The following is a 15,859-nucleotide window of genomic DNA, read 5'->3' as shown; positions in this document are numbered from 1 at the left end:
TCATCATTTTTCTCTCTCAGTGGTCTATGAGTAACTCTCCCTGAAACTGATGAGATGTTCCATATGATTTTGACCATTTCAAGTCAACCATCAGGACAAAGCAGGTAGAACACAGGCTACAAGATTCTGATTGCCCGTGTCTAAGGGGAAAAACAGGGAAGGAGAGGAAATTACTTTCCTTCAGGATCAAGGAATAATTTGCTTATAGGAAGCCCACCCAAAGGACAGTTAAAAACAGGGGCCAAGGCAGGTTCACCTCATTAGGGCAGAGCCTAGAGAAAGGTTTTTCATCTCATGCCTACTTCCCTGGGAAGCACTAACTCATTTGAGAGGGGTTGTGGGGTCACAATCACAGTAGCACACATTTTTGTTTTTGCAGACTTCCGATTATGTCCATTGTAAACATAATGCTCTGCACCTCAAAGACTGATTTATTTACAAACGCATTCCACAGAACTTTCTTTCCACTGAGCTTCTCAGGGCATTGGTGCCCCCATGGAACAGGAGAAACATCTACAAAAGAAATGAGTATGAATGCTGTCCTGAACACCTGAAACTGTTCTAAAATCACTTGAGGCTCCTTTACTGCTCTATATATGCAAAGATCTGTTCCACGTCAGAGAAAGTACAGATGTGCCTCTAATTTCCCCTTGAACAAGCATTCTTTGTCCTGCACAGCAGAACTCTGGGGACATAGCGATGTGGCATGTGTTCATTAACACTTGCCTAAGTCTTCCTTGCTAAATTGTATCAGATGAGCTTCTCATCATGGAAGCTGACCAAAGCTTCTACCTGAATATAATCAGATTGTTGGATGTTAAGCAAAGCTTTCTAAAGGAATTCAACAAATTTGAATTTGACAAACATGTGCTCCTTGCTATCACAATATATGTACGTAACTGAAAAATTAAAAGAATCTACTAAGATATATTGATTTGCTTCTGTTCTCCCTCCCTCTCACACATATTATTTAACTCTGGTTTTTAAGTTTGTGTAAGATGGAAGACCAGCATCTGCCTTGGACCTTGCCTTTGCCTCTCCTGGCGTATTTTAATAGAGCTGTATCCTTCCTCTCATTGAGCTCAGAATCCTAGAACAAATGAGTAGGAATGTTGGCTCTATCTTTTGTGTTCTTTGTTTTAAAACTACAGCAATGTCACAGTTATCTGGACATCAAACACTTGAAAATCCAACTCAAATGCAAGTTAAAATAAACAAGAGCAATCACAAAATCTTTCTGAATGCCTTTGCAATCACCTGACATAAAACAAACAATAAGAAGAAAACATCTTTCTGAACTTCTTTGCAGTAACCTGACATGTAAAACTCCACAGGAGAAATCTTCAAGGGGGTGTATTATTTCTTTAGCAAGTAGATTGCCTGGTTTCCTAGCACACGATATATTTATGGCATCAGTATAATGTAGTTGCTAAGAGCAACTACAAGTCAGACCCATCTACTGTGTGATTGAGCCCCCAGTGACTTCTCTCTCTGTGTAGTGGGAGGCCTCCAATGGTTCCTGCCTCATTGGTATCCATGCCCTTGTGGAGTCCTCATCCTCTTGAATGTGGGCTGGATTTACTCACTTTTATGAAATATAATACATCAGAAGCAACAGGATGTCACCTTTGAGATTAGCGTATAATCTACATCTTGTAGGTTCTCCATTACTTTCCTTCTCTTCAAGACCCTCATTCCAGGGAAAGCAAGCTTCTCATTGAGAAGCCACTATAGCAAGGAACCGCCGTCTCCTGCCAACAGGCAACAAGGAAAAGAGACCCTGTTCACACCACTCCTAGTCTGCTTTAATTGTCACACAACTCCATATCCGCACCTGACCCCATTCAGACACCAGGACTGGGACTCGGGATCCCTTGTTGACTTCTCTTCTTCACTTCTCACATTTAATCAGTATTTGAGTCCTGCTAAGGACTGCAAATAGGGTGAGAAAAATCAAGTCAAAGACACACTTTATGAGAACTAAAGTCATTATAGAAGTTTTGAAAAAGACACACTGCCCCCAAAATCAAGTGAACAATTCAAGGACACAATGCTAAACAATGGCAAATGCAAAAGGACACTTGAGTGGACAAATACTAACATAAATTGAGAACCTTCGTATGCCAGATGCTACATATGTTTATTCTTTCATTGATTCAACAAATATTTATTGAGGACCAGTGATATCCCCTTCATAATATAAGGTACAGGCTGCACCACGGGATACACAGCAATGACAAATACACACATGCATACATCTTACAATCTGAAATTCTTATTTGACTTTACAAAAGCCCCATGGTTAATATCATAAGCTTATTTTTCAGATGAAAAAAAAGTGAGGTTTCACTAACAAGTAATTTATTAAGGATGACACAGTTATAAAATAATGAGACGACTATTAAAGCACGGGTCACACTGATTTTAATGTCACGTCCTTCCTAATGTATAACCTTGAAATCTGCTTTGAAATTTGGGCATTGGTAATTGTGGGCATCTATACATAAATAAGTTCAACTTCTGTTGGATAGTAGAGCAGAATATTTTATTCTCCTGTAAACCCTGAAAATTTGGACATTCTAAAAAGTCACAACCACATGAGCCACAGTTTTCCCACAGGCTTGGTCATGAAAGAGAGAAAGAAATATATATATATATATATGTATGTGTGTAGATAGATAGATAGATAGATAGATAGATAGATAGATAGATAGATAAGGGAGGGAGAAGGAAAAAGAAAGAAAGGAAAGAGAGAAAGAAAAGCAGTACTGTAAATATGGTATTCTAGTAATCTAGTCTTGTAAAAAAGAATTTCAGCTCTGGAGTTAAACAGATCTGACTTGAATCCCACGTCTGCCACTAGATGACTGTGCATCATGAGCAAGTTACTTAACCTCCTCAAGTCTCAATGTCCTTATCAGTAAAAGGGAGATAATAATAGTACCTTTTCATCAAGTTGTGAGGAGGCTTTAAAGATATAAAGCATGTGAAATGTCTCTCCTGTCATATGGATCATATCCTCTGAATGATAGTTTATTACAAGTTTCATGAGATAAAATAACAACTAAGACATTGTTACAAAGAGCTTTCATTCTAATAAGGAGAGTTAGGTATGTAAAAATCAAACTATATATACAATAGGTAGCAGGAAATAATAAAACTATATGCAAAATGCTTTTGGAGACTAGAGGCAGGATCAATGACTTCTGTCTTAGAAAAACTTATGTCAGTAATTACATAATGAGTTCAATGATTATATGATTTGAGGAAGATCTACTTCATAATGCAGTTGCTTCATTGATATAATGGGTAGTTTTGAAAAACATACTTTGGAAGTAGTGCCAGTAGTGGGACTACTTCATTCAAAACAAGAAAATATCTCAGGAAGATTCCCAGTAGGATCTTCAAAAAGGATAGTCTAAAACTGTCTCTTCCTTAATTCTCTTTCAGTGCTTGCCCACTCCCAGCAACAACAAAAAAAAAGTGAAAATTACCTTCTAGGTCCCAAACAAATGAACTGACAGCTTCTTGGAAGAAGGCACCACACATCAGAGTAAAAGGAGGCTCTGGTGCCCACATGGCCTTTCGGTCTTGCCTGCTTTTGCTTCACAGGAGGCTGGTCTGTGTGCACCTAGTTATTTGATCCTGGAATGTGAGCATGCATGAGGGATGATGAGATTCCATTACACGACCTGTAAGTAATTTTCTGATTTCTGTGATTGCTTTCCTGGCGTAAAAAGATGAAAAATAAATGATGCTAAAGAAAGTTACCTACAGGGCAGAGGAATTAAATAGACACCTCTCCAAACAGGACATACGAATGGCTAAGAGACATATGAAGAAACACTCAACATCACTAATCATCAGAGAGATCTAAATTAAAACAACAATGAGGTATCACCTCACACCTGTCAGAATAGCCACCATCAACAAATCATCAAACAACAAGTGTTGGTGAGGGTATGGATAAAAGGGGACTCTAGTACACTGCTGGTGGGAATGCAGACTGGTGCTGCCACTATGGAAAACAATATGGTGTTACCTCAAAAAATTAAAAATTGAACTGCCATTTGACCCAGTGATCCCACTTCTAGGAATATACCCTAAGAAGCCTGAAACACCAATCAGAAACAGTATATGTACCCCCATGTTCATAGCAGAACTATTTACAATAGCTAAGATCTGGAAACAGCCCAAGTGTCCATCAGTAGACAAATGGATAAAAAAGCAGTGGTACATATACACAATGGAGTACTATGCAGCTGTAAAAAAGAAAGACCTCTTATCTTTTGAGGAGACATGGAGGGACCTGGCCAAGCAGAGAAAGACAAATATCACATTATCTCACTTATTTGTGTGATATAATGAACATAACAGTCCCAGAGACGTGGAAGTGGGGTACAGACTGACAATCCCCAGAAGAGGGGGTGGTGGGGGAGAGATAAACCACAGAACTTATATGCATGTATGCATGAGCAATGGACGTGGACAACAAAGCTGGGGACAGGGTGGGGAGGGAGGAGGAGGGAATATCAGTGGGTGAAAAGGGAGAAACATCTGTAACAACAATAAATTAATTAGTTAATTAATTAGAAAAAAAGAAAGAAAGTTACCTACAGTGTTCATGTGCTCTACCTGGTAGTGTGATATGTGGTTGTTGTTTGGTCTTGGTGTTCTGGAACTAAAAAGGAATAGTTTGATGCTCAAGAGAAGAAACGGGTATTTAAAAGCACACAGCAAGTGCTCTATAATGAAAGGAAAAAATACTTTATCTGCATTAATAATTAAATAAATGCAAATTTTAAAAGGCAAACAGCAGCCTTTAAATTGGTTAACGGATGAGAAAAACATAAAGCCCAACACTCAGTACCTGTGAGGGAAAGCTGAATTTGGATGTCTTATTTTCTACTGGAGGCAAGGTGCTACCCTTCTGCAAAAGCAAAATAGCCTAATATAACAAATGACATAAGATTATCATACCCTTTGTTTCTGAATCTATCTTGGAAATTTATGTTCAGGAACTATTTTAACATAATGAAATGTTTTAAGAAAGATTATTGCAGAGTATTTATAACGGAAAAATTGGAAACAATTTTATTCACCAAAGGAGAATAATATTTTGAAGTTGGTACTATTATGATATCATGAAATCATTAAACACATATTCAAACTATGTGGACACATGCCAACATTTATTAAGTAAAAGAGCAGACAATAAAATGGTATGCATATATTAACCAAATACAAATATATGGAATCAAGGGCTAATAAATTATATGCAAAAATGAAAATAAATTTTATGGTTGTGAGATCATAGACATTTCCCTTTCATCAAAATATTTTATAAAAATTTTTGTTGATTTTTAGAGAAAGAGGAAGAGAGAAGGAGAAAGAGGAACACTGGGGATCGAGCACACAAACCCGGGCATGTGCCCTGACCTGGAGTTGAACCAACAACCTTTTGGTGCACGGGAGGACGTCAAACCAACTGAGCCATACCAGCCAGGGCTCATCAAAATATTTTTATAGTTGTGCATAATTTTATTCCAAACTAAGAGATCCATGTGCAACATTCCCCCCAAAAGAATTTAAAATTTCCCTTAAAATATTATTGTGTGAACCTCATTTTATTCTATTTATCAATTTGTTATATAAATTTTTCATTTATTTTATCTTATTTCCCAAACTTTAGGTGTTTAGGAAATGAACAGTTGCATTAATATGTCTCTATTAGTCAGGGCCCTTTGAGAAACAGACTCCAAAACAAGATTAATCGGGCAAAAATGTTATTAGGGGAAACGCTTGTGTGAAAGCAAATAGAGAGGAAGTCTGAAAAGGTCAGGGGAGCGTCAGACCACGCGGGAAAGAGGGACCCATAGATCTGCCGCAGGAAGTGACCTGGACGGCCCTGGAGTCTGAGAAAGGTAGGGCAAAGCCTGGGCAAGTCCTGCAGGCAAAGTCAGTGACCACAACGTCAGGTGGCTTCCGGGAACCTGGTGTCCCTGCAGCACTCAGTCTTGGGCACACACAGCCCATGGAAAGTGCAATCTCCGAGCAAACGTGGCTCTGGATTTCAAAGCTTGGCATCTGGGGCCTTTGACCTGCCAGGCACATTTTCTCTGTTGCCAGGGTGCCTGAACATGATTTTACACCAAAGAACTTATCCGCATATATGCACAACCAATCAACATAAACATTAGGCTGGGGAAGGCAGGAGTGGGGTGGGAGCGGGAAGGAGGAGGTCAATGGGGAAAAAAGGGGGACATCAGTAACACTTTCCACAATAAAAAAATAAATAAATAAATTTAATTTACAAATCCAAAAAATAAATAAAAGTTATCTATCTGTACAACAATACTTCAATATCAGCCTGTCAGTCCTGACTGTTTCATGACTAGAAAGTAATAATGAAGCACTGAAGGATATTTTTCAAAAGTGTTTAAAGCCAAGAGGTCATAAATAGTCTAAATGAAACACTGTATGGAACTATTTAAAGAACTATGCTCCTTTTCTTGGTCTATCACTTTAATCAACCCTAACTACATTAAAACTGGCAAGCAGATGCTGAGTAGCCCTTAATAGGTTATGTGTTAAATATTTGCCCAATATATTCTAACTGGAAGGCTGTACAAACTAGTCAGTCATAATATTTAAATGATGACTCACACATATCTCCAGGGGGTCTCCCCAAAGATCCTAGAGACCAGTGCCAAGTAGACCAAGATTCCAGTTCTATAACTTAGATGCTGAACAACCTTAGAGAAGAAATATGTTTTTTTCTCAGCTTCAATATCCAAGAAAACTGGAACCATTATACTCACTTCAAAAACAGGGTGTAGCAAAAGAAGGTTTCCAGTTGTAAGCATGCCAAACACAGAGTTTATTCTTGTATTATTATTGATTGATTATTGTGTTATTCCTCATACGAACAACTGTAAACCCACTTTTGCCCCACCCTGTAATTACATCCACATCAACGTCATCATTATAAAGTTTAATGAGAAAATAAATGTAAAACACTAAGACCTATACTTAGTACTGTGACTACTCAACAAATATTAATCCCCTTCTCCGACACAAATACGCGCTTTCGTAAGGGCAGGTGGCTCTCTGGTTCACCATGGCCTCCAGGATAAATCCAGCATCCTTGGCATGCTACAGTCATATTTCTTCAAAACCCAGTTGAGTAAATATGTCTCCCCTTTTCCCAGCCCAGGCTTCCTGCTCCAATCCAGCTGATCACCTTGGTGTCTTCCACAGATCCCACATTCAGTTTCACCAACAAATACCGCATCTGCTGCACCCCCCTTCCACATACACACACTCTTCCCCCTTCATTCTGCTTTTCCAAATTGCACTCACTTGTTACCTTTTTAGAGAACCACTAGTCACTCAATTATCTGAGCTTCTACAGTATTTATCCACATGTTGTTAAATTTGGCAATAAATAATATATGCTTGTCTTACCACCGTCTACTATCTTTTCTCCTCCTTGGCACCTAGTAAGAGATAATAAACCCATAGTGGATTCTGAATCAATTTCTATTTAATTATCGGTGCTCCCTACATTCCAGCTGACCCTATTTGCATCTCATAGATCTATATGCTCTGACACATCTATACATGTGACAATAATTTAAATGCACGGAAAGAATTTAATTTGTACTTGAATGAATCAGCTTACCTATTTCAGAGGCATGTGTATAAACAGGGCCCATCAGAGGTAACCTCTAAAATAATACTCTATAGCATTACTGCAATGTTATTATAAATTAATAGAACACTTATAAATGCTCATATGAATATGTGTGCTTTCAGTGGCTTCAGTGGGACATATGAAATGCAGAGCTCATAACCATGACCTAATACAACTATCTCAGACTACGGTTTTATTCCAGAACCCAAAGGAAGCCACTCACCTTTAGACACTTTTAAAAATAAAGTAATACTGCCAAACCACCAAACATTATATAGTATAAGTTTATATCCAATTAGGACCCATTCAAGACCGCACATAAAACAAATTATCTCGATCCAGCAACAGCTCATATACTTCTTAGTTTAGATGAGCATTCTCTAGCTCTGGTGGGTGTGGCTAAGTGGTTAGAGCATCATCCCGTACACTAAAAGGTGGTGGGTTTCAATTCCCACTCAGGGCACATACCCAAGTTGCAGGTTCAATCCCTAGTTGGGGCACATGTGGGAGGCAACCTATCCATGTTTCTCTCTCACACAGATGCTCTTCTCTCTCTCTCTCCCCCCACCCCTCTCTCCCTCATGCTCTATCTGAAGATAAATGCAAAAATGTCCTCGGGTGAGGATAAAAAAAAAAGCAATCAATTAAATGAGCACTCTCGCCCTGGCTGGTTTGGCTCAGTGGTTAGAGCGTCAGCCTGCGGGTCCTGAGAGACCCGGGTTTGGTTCCCGCTAAGGGCATGTACCTCGGTTGCAGTTTGTCCCTGGCCCTGGTTGGGTTGTGAGGGTGGCAGCCACTAGATGTGTCCCTTTCATGTCAATGTTTCTCTCTCTCTCTCTCTCTCTCTCTCTCTCTCTCTCCCCCTCTATCTGAACAAAAAAAAATGGAAAAATGTCTTGGGTGAGGATAAATAAATAAATAAATAAATGAATACATAGGCACTCTCTAAAGGTCCTATAGAGTTAGAAAAGCATACTGCCCGAGTGAAACTATATTAATGCACAGAGAAGAGATGATACAGCAGGGGACAAAATCGAAAGGCAAAATATGTAACAATAAATGACTTTGTTGATATGGGAGCATGATGTGATAAAATATGGCACCGTGTGACAGGACAGGACATGACATGGCGTTTCGTTACAAGTGTCCATTGCAAGAGTCCTATAGTTGAAGGACAAGACGCAAACCCTAGAGGGAAGAGACTTTACCTCTTTAATGTAAGATTTCCTTGATGTGCCTCATATTACTTGGTATGATAAATAAAATGTTTTTCTATTGGTAGCAGTGAAGGACAGGGACATGATGGCACTGGGAAGCTATGGAGTCAGGGATGGAGCCTGTTTGCCTAAGACAAGTACCTTTGAGGGAAGGCAGGTAAGTGTGTCTGAGAAAGAGATGGACAAGAGGGGCCTGGAGCTACATGTTGGGAAATCTTCCAACTACTGGTGAAAAGACTACCCCAGTTACTGACGGGGCTTTTATAACGACGATGAGTAATGATTAGATAGTGCTTTAAATTTCTTAGCAAATGGAGTTTACAGACACGAACAGGCCAAGTATGACACCCAAATCGAACATTTCGGGGCCCCTTTCTAAGCATCCACACTTCTCTTGCCCCGCCAGTTTTCCTGCAGGACTGTGTCATTGGCCCTACAATCTCAGAAACAGAACAGCCGGTGATACGGAATGCCCCTGGAGGTCGCTTGCCCCTTCCCCAGCAGTCATTATCCGGCAGCCGGAGAGAGAAGTCCAACACGCAGGGCTTGTTTTATAAGGAGGGTGCTTAGGAGTGGAGCCTGGAGAAGAAATAAAGAAAAGTCTTTCCTTCGGCCATTCTGCTTCCCTTTCCATGGGGGAACTATGTTCCTCATCATTTATCCCAACTGACAAGTACAAGCACTTTGGGCCCTAACTGAATGTGAACATTGTCAGAAGGAATTGGGCTAACGGGAGGCATGGCTGCAGCTCGGTGCGCAGTGCGTCCTGCTGGGGGCCGCGTCGGCCAGTGCGGCAGGGAGGCTGGTGGGCAGACGCCCGCAGACGCGGCCTCCCATACTGTACGCATCATGACCAACCATAAAAACAGTCACAATGAATCAGCTGTGCTGCGGAGAGGCTCCTTGGAACCTTCACATTCGATTTCCATTTGCCTGACATCTGCGGGTTGTAGTCAGCAGCTCCATTAAGCAGAGACTCGGAACTCACCCACGAGTCCCGGGCCAGCGGGGTCTCACTCGCTGGTCTAAGCCACTGGTTTGAAAGCTTTTGCTGGTTTGAGAGAGCTCGTGGCAGACTGGACTGTGTTTGCAAACGGGTAAGGGCTTCATTTTTAAATAATATATGCGCATGGGCGCATGCTTCTGACCCCTGGAACAAACAGTGGCTGGAAGGGGGTCTGAGAACTTCAAGAAGAGAAACATCCATTCCGTCAGGAATTCCCATCCAAACGCCCATTTAGAAAACGAGCTAATCCACCTTGACAACGTGTTGTCACCGCAGAGTTGCAAAAAGGAATTACACATAAACGCGACTTTAAAAATTAGAGGCCCCACGATTTAACAGCTTAAGTTGGCTTCAAAGGCACAGCAGGGAGGCAGCACCGGGTTTCAGGAGACAGCGGGTTCTCCGCTCCGTTCAGGTAAAGCATCTGACGGTAACACGAGATCCCCAACTTGTTTCAAACTGAAGTATTATGAAAAGGTAAATTATGTTTTGTATTCATGACTGAAAGCATTTTACTTTAAAGCCATTGCGGCTGACGCTGTCAAGGTGGAGATTCGAGTTTTATGTACAATGCCTCCAGCCCAGCCGATGTGAGTGAGGCAACATGACAGCTTGTAATAAGTAATTTTTATACAGTTACATTTATCACTCAAGTAGGCTTGGCAATATTAAACACGGACCTTAAAATACTGCTGAAGAGGAGGACAGGGGCTGGAGGCCATGGGGGTTTTTCTCCGCCCTCTAGTGCAAGTGCAGGTGCCGGTTTGGATTCTTTAAAAAATTTTTTTCCAGTGTGTATTCCTGTTAATGGGGCACTTTTTAAGATATGCGCCCAAATGCTTTCCTACTGTTAATATATCACTAAGAGGTTAAGAATGGAATGACCCCATTTGGCCCAAAGGATGTTATTTCAGGCTTTAATGAATTAGATATTGCTACCATTTTCAGGTGAAAATCAATTGCCTCAATTAACCAATTTCCACCACTCCAAATATTTACAAAATGGAAGGCCCTGAGTCTGCAATTTCTGCTATATTATACCTTTGTTCCCCCTAAAGCTGTTCCTTTTGCATTCTTCATTAGCATCTCATTGCTGCAGGAGCCACGAGGCCGGCTCTGTCTCCGCAACGACACGAGGCGTGCGTGCCTCCGAAGGCTGACATTGTGCACATTCTTTCTCCAGGACTTTCTGCAGCGTGAGGTTTTGCTTTCTATCAATTATTCAATATTCTTAAAGTTTGGGAAACACAGAAATTCATCCAATTCCTTTACCTGGAAAATATATATATATATATATTCAGATCAAAATATATAAAACACATGCATAATACGTGTGTGTATGTATATCTGCATTAGATAGTATCTTTTTCATATCCAGATACACATATATACACATATGTATATGTATATCAGTATATTGGATCTGAAATGAAAAAAATACTACTTAACAAAGTATGTCCTTTAGGAATTTTAAGCATATTTATTCATTTTTACTCATTTAATCTCCTTATTATCTTTATGAGGCAGGTAATAATTTTAAACTTGTGTACCTGTTACATAAGAAAATTAAAGTACAGCAAAGATAAGCAAATTTTAAAGGGTCACACGTTTAATAAATAGTGCATCAAGGATACAAGCTCAAGCGATCTCACTATCATTTGCATTCTTCACTATAGTGCTAAATTGCCTTTAAAAACAAATACAGAGGATAGCTCTGGCTGGTGTGGCTCAGTTGGTTGGGTGTCATCCTATGAACCGAAAGGTTGCCAGTCTGATCCCCAGTGTAGGCTCAATCTCTGGCAAGGGGCGTGCAGGAGGCAGCAGATCAATATTTTGCTTTTACATCGATGTTTCTCTCTCTCTTCCTCTCTCTCTAAAGAAGTGTGTGTGTGTGTGTGTGTGTGTGTGTGTGTGTGTGATAAAAGAGACTAATAAAATCAAACTAAAAGTAGGGGTTCATTCTTTTCAGCTTAATTAGATAGAAGAAATTTTGTTCCTCGGGAGAAAGCTATGTTCACACCATCTTGCAGATGTCGGGTGCTTTTGTAAGTATTTATTTGGGTTACTCACAGCTCTCTTTTGAGTTGCCTATAAAGAAAGTAAATATAAAAAGAGGCAAAATATGTTTCCTCCAAATCCTAGCTGAAATACAGTAAATTAAGTTCATTTGAATTCATTTGAACAATGAAGCCAAATTCTTTTGGTATACCTGTGCACCCAGGTTTCAATTAGTTTTGCAAGGTGGTTCCCAATCCCACATCTGTCCCACAAACATGTGTTGAATGCCCATTATGGGCCATGCCCTGTACTAGGACCCAGAGAAAACCAATAGTGAACATGAACATAGTGTTGAGGCCCAGTATGTTCCAGTGACTGTACTAGATCAGGAAGACATGCAGATAAACTAGACATGGTTCCTGCCACATAGAAGCAGACATCAAAATGTGGGAGGCAGGAATATAAATAAATAATCACCAGTAGTGTTAAAATTGCTGTGCCAAGTGTATCTACAGTGGATCACATGCTTATAGAAACTTACAAATGGAGTACTGAGGGTCAGTTGTCTCTTATCCTCCAACTATAATGCAATCTGCCATTGAAAATAGCAAACACATGTTCCAGAAATATTCTATTTTTATTTGAGCTCATTCAAACAGGGTGATGGAAGCTAAAGAATATATTAATTCCAGTGCTTACTGATCCTCAGTGGAAAATCACATGACCATCCCTGGAAATTACACCTACTATCAACTGCCTATCTTAGAAAGAAAACAAGATCTGGGCTCTGGAAAGGTTTGAATGAAGGCTAGAAACTAACGTTCCTCTGCATACAGGGAAGATGGATAAGAGAAGTCAAGTTTCTGTCTGATTCATCTAACCCAGAGAGAAACTTTAGAAAAGAAGTGAACCAGGTGTTTTGTTTGTTTGTGTGCTTGTTTTTGCTGGAGTTTGTGTAGTGACAGGGAAGAAACCCATCCAAATGACGAGATTTTAACATTGCCTGTGAGCTCTCCCTCATTGGGGTACTTAATGTGGTTCCAATTGCTCTGAAGCAGTGGTTCTCCACCAGGGATAATTTTTGCTCCCCTGACACCTTCAGCAATGCCCAGAGACATATCTCATTGTCAAATCTGGGGGCGTTGCTACTGGTCTTCAGTGGGCAAAGCCATGGCTACTGTTAAACATCCTCTAATGCAAAGGACAGCTCCCAAAACAAAGCATTTTCTGACCCAAAATATCAACAGTGCTAAGGTTGAGAAACCCTATTCGACCGACAGCACAGATCTGGAAATAATTTGAATTCCTACTATCTCCAAACACAGCATATAGACAAGTCTTGTTGACCACCAAGGGCTTCATCTCAAATGCCGTCACATGGCATCTCCTGGACCTCCGGGGAGTGCTGCTAGAAAGTGGTCAGAGAGCAGGAAATGGCTTCTAATTAGTAGTGTCCTCACAGGATACAACTGCAAAAGACAATTTCCTGCCCCCTTATTTGATGGGAAGATTAATCTCTTACTGAATTCCAGATGAGGAAGATTTTCAAAAGTTTCAAATAGCAAGAGTGTAGCCGTAGAGAAGGCAATTATGTGCAATTTGTACAGTGTTCGACAATCAAAATGTAAATCCGATGAGTTTATTGAGGTAAATGCATACGGAATGTTTACCTTAAAGAGCGTCAGGCTGTAGAAAATCTAATGGGCTCTGACAGTTGGGAAGAATTATCTTTTCATACTGCAATTTTTATCTCTAAGATGAAAAGGAAAAATAAGACAAGAAATGTACTCCCAGGGAACTATTATCTGTGAGGTTTTTTCTCTCTTTTTTTTCCCTCCCTGATAAGGAAGAAAATAGGTATGGGGCATTGAAGAGATAGAGATTTGATAACTTCAGTGTTCTAGGCAGATTTATCTGCACAGAGACAATTAATTTTGCTGCACCCACAGTGTTCTGTACAACATCTAAAACACCATCAGCTCCTCAATAAATGTTCTTTCCCTGTCATATAAAAATGTATATACTGCCTGTCCAGCATGGCTCAGTGATTGAGCATCAACCCACGCACCAAGAGGTCACTGGTTCACTTCCCGGTCAGGGCACTGCCCAGGTTGTGGGCCTGATCCCCAGTGTAGGGCATGCAGGAGGCCACCAATCGATGTTCTCTCTCATCGATGTTTCTAGCTCGCTCTCCCTCTACTTTCCTCTCTCTCTAAAATTCAATAAAGAAAATAATTTTTTAAAAATGTGTATGCTTAATGCAGCGTTTGATTCTGGTCTTCATTTTCTGGGTTGGAAAGACTACCCAGAACTTTGAGAGGAAAAATCCTTTGATAATTTCCATGGGAAAACAAAAACCTAGCTTCCATCTTTGCTTACATGTAAAGTAGCCAACTCAGTTTAGCAGAGTGTAGGCTTCCGACAGACACTTACATACTTATATCCCTCTCCCCTTTCTTCCATGAACCAAAAAGGGTTGTTCTCTCTTGCTGAAACTTTCAGAGACACAATAAAAAGGAATATCTATGTAATGGAATAGCCTACATAAATATATTCTGATTCAAATAATCTTCCAGAAGTATGTTAGGTGATTGTGGTTTCCCAATAAGATGGCAAAATAGAAGATTCAGAGTATCAATCAATACTGGCCTTTTTTTGTTGCCTTTTCGCTAAAATCTTAGTGCCTACCCACCCAGGCTCAAACAAGAACAAACAGCAAAGTTCAGCCTACTCCTGATATAATCAACCCTCCTCCTACAATTGTCAACTTGATACCTTTTAGCATCCTTACTGGAGAACCCACCATAGTGCATGTGTGCACAACAAGGGCTCCTCATGGCTGGCTGACGATGCCCACCCAGTGAAACAGTGTGCAGGGAGCACCTGACACAGATCTGTTCACTGTCCCATATCTATTCATCGGATGAAGTTTAATCCAGATGCTACAATGCCATCCACACAGCTCCCAGATCGCACTGCAGCTGCACTGAAATGTGATGCTTGTGAGCTGGTCAAAATACCTGGTAGCTAAATTCTACTCTAGGGAGCACCCGAAGTTCACTTTATCTCCTTGAAGTGACTAAAAGTAGTTGTTTTTAGAAAACTTGTTCTGGGTAAAACAGCTGTGTAAGAGGCTTTGCTTTGCTTTTGGGTATCAGAAAAGATCATAGAATTAGACTAACATTAAACATGAAGATACATCCACGGTATTGCCGATGATGGGAAATATAAAATGTTATTGTTTTTGAAAACAGAGGGAAACGTGTAACGATTATCACCTGCTCCTTCTCATTATCAGAGAAGTAGGGCCCAAAGTCAAACAGTAACCGAGTACAGGTTCCCTGGCTTTAATTCCTTTGCACTTTCCAACATGCCATTTTGTTTCATATAGTATGATCAATGCTTATAAACAAAAAACTAGGGTTTATCATAGAATTTATGACATTAATACAACTACCGTAGAGGAAAATTTGGCCATATCTATCAAAAGTACAAATATAATTACCCTTTATCACAGCAACCTAATTTTTATATATTGACTTACATACAAAATAACATTTTACAGGTAATTTGTTGGCAGAATTGGAAACAATTCAAGTGTCCACTAACAGTGAACCAATTAAATAAACTGCAGTGTACCACGCAAATGAATGGAATGCTACACAGCTGTATAAAAGAAAAAGAAAGTGCCTGGCCAGTGTGGCTCAGTGGTTGAGCATCGACCCATGTACCAAGAGGTTACCAGTTCAATTCCTGGTCAGGGCACATGCCCAGGTTGTGGGTCCAATCCCCAGTAGGGAGACACGCAGGAGGCCGCCAATTGATGTTTTCTCTCACCAATGTTTCTCTCTTTCTCCCTCTCTCTTCCTTTCTCTCTAAAAGCAATAAAGAAAGATTATTAAAATAAAAAGAAAGAAAGAAAAGAAAAAGAAAGCTTTCTGT

Source organism: Molossus molossus, unplaced genomic scaffold, assembly GCF_014108415.1.
Source record: "Molossus molossus isolate mMolMol1 unplaced genomic scaffold, mMolMol1.p scaffold_m16_p_8, whole genome shotgun sequence".
NCBI classification, from domain to species: domain Eukaryota; kingdom Metazoa; phylum Chordata; class Mammalia; order Chiroptera; family Molossidae; genus Molossus; species Molossus molossus.
This window is presented reverse-complemented; position numbering follows the sequence as displayed.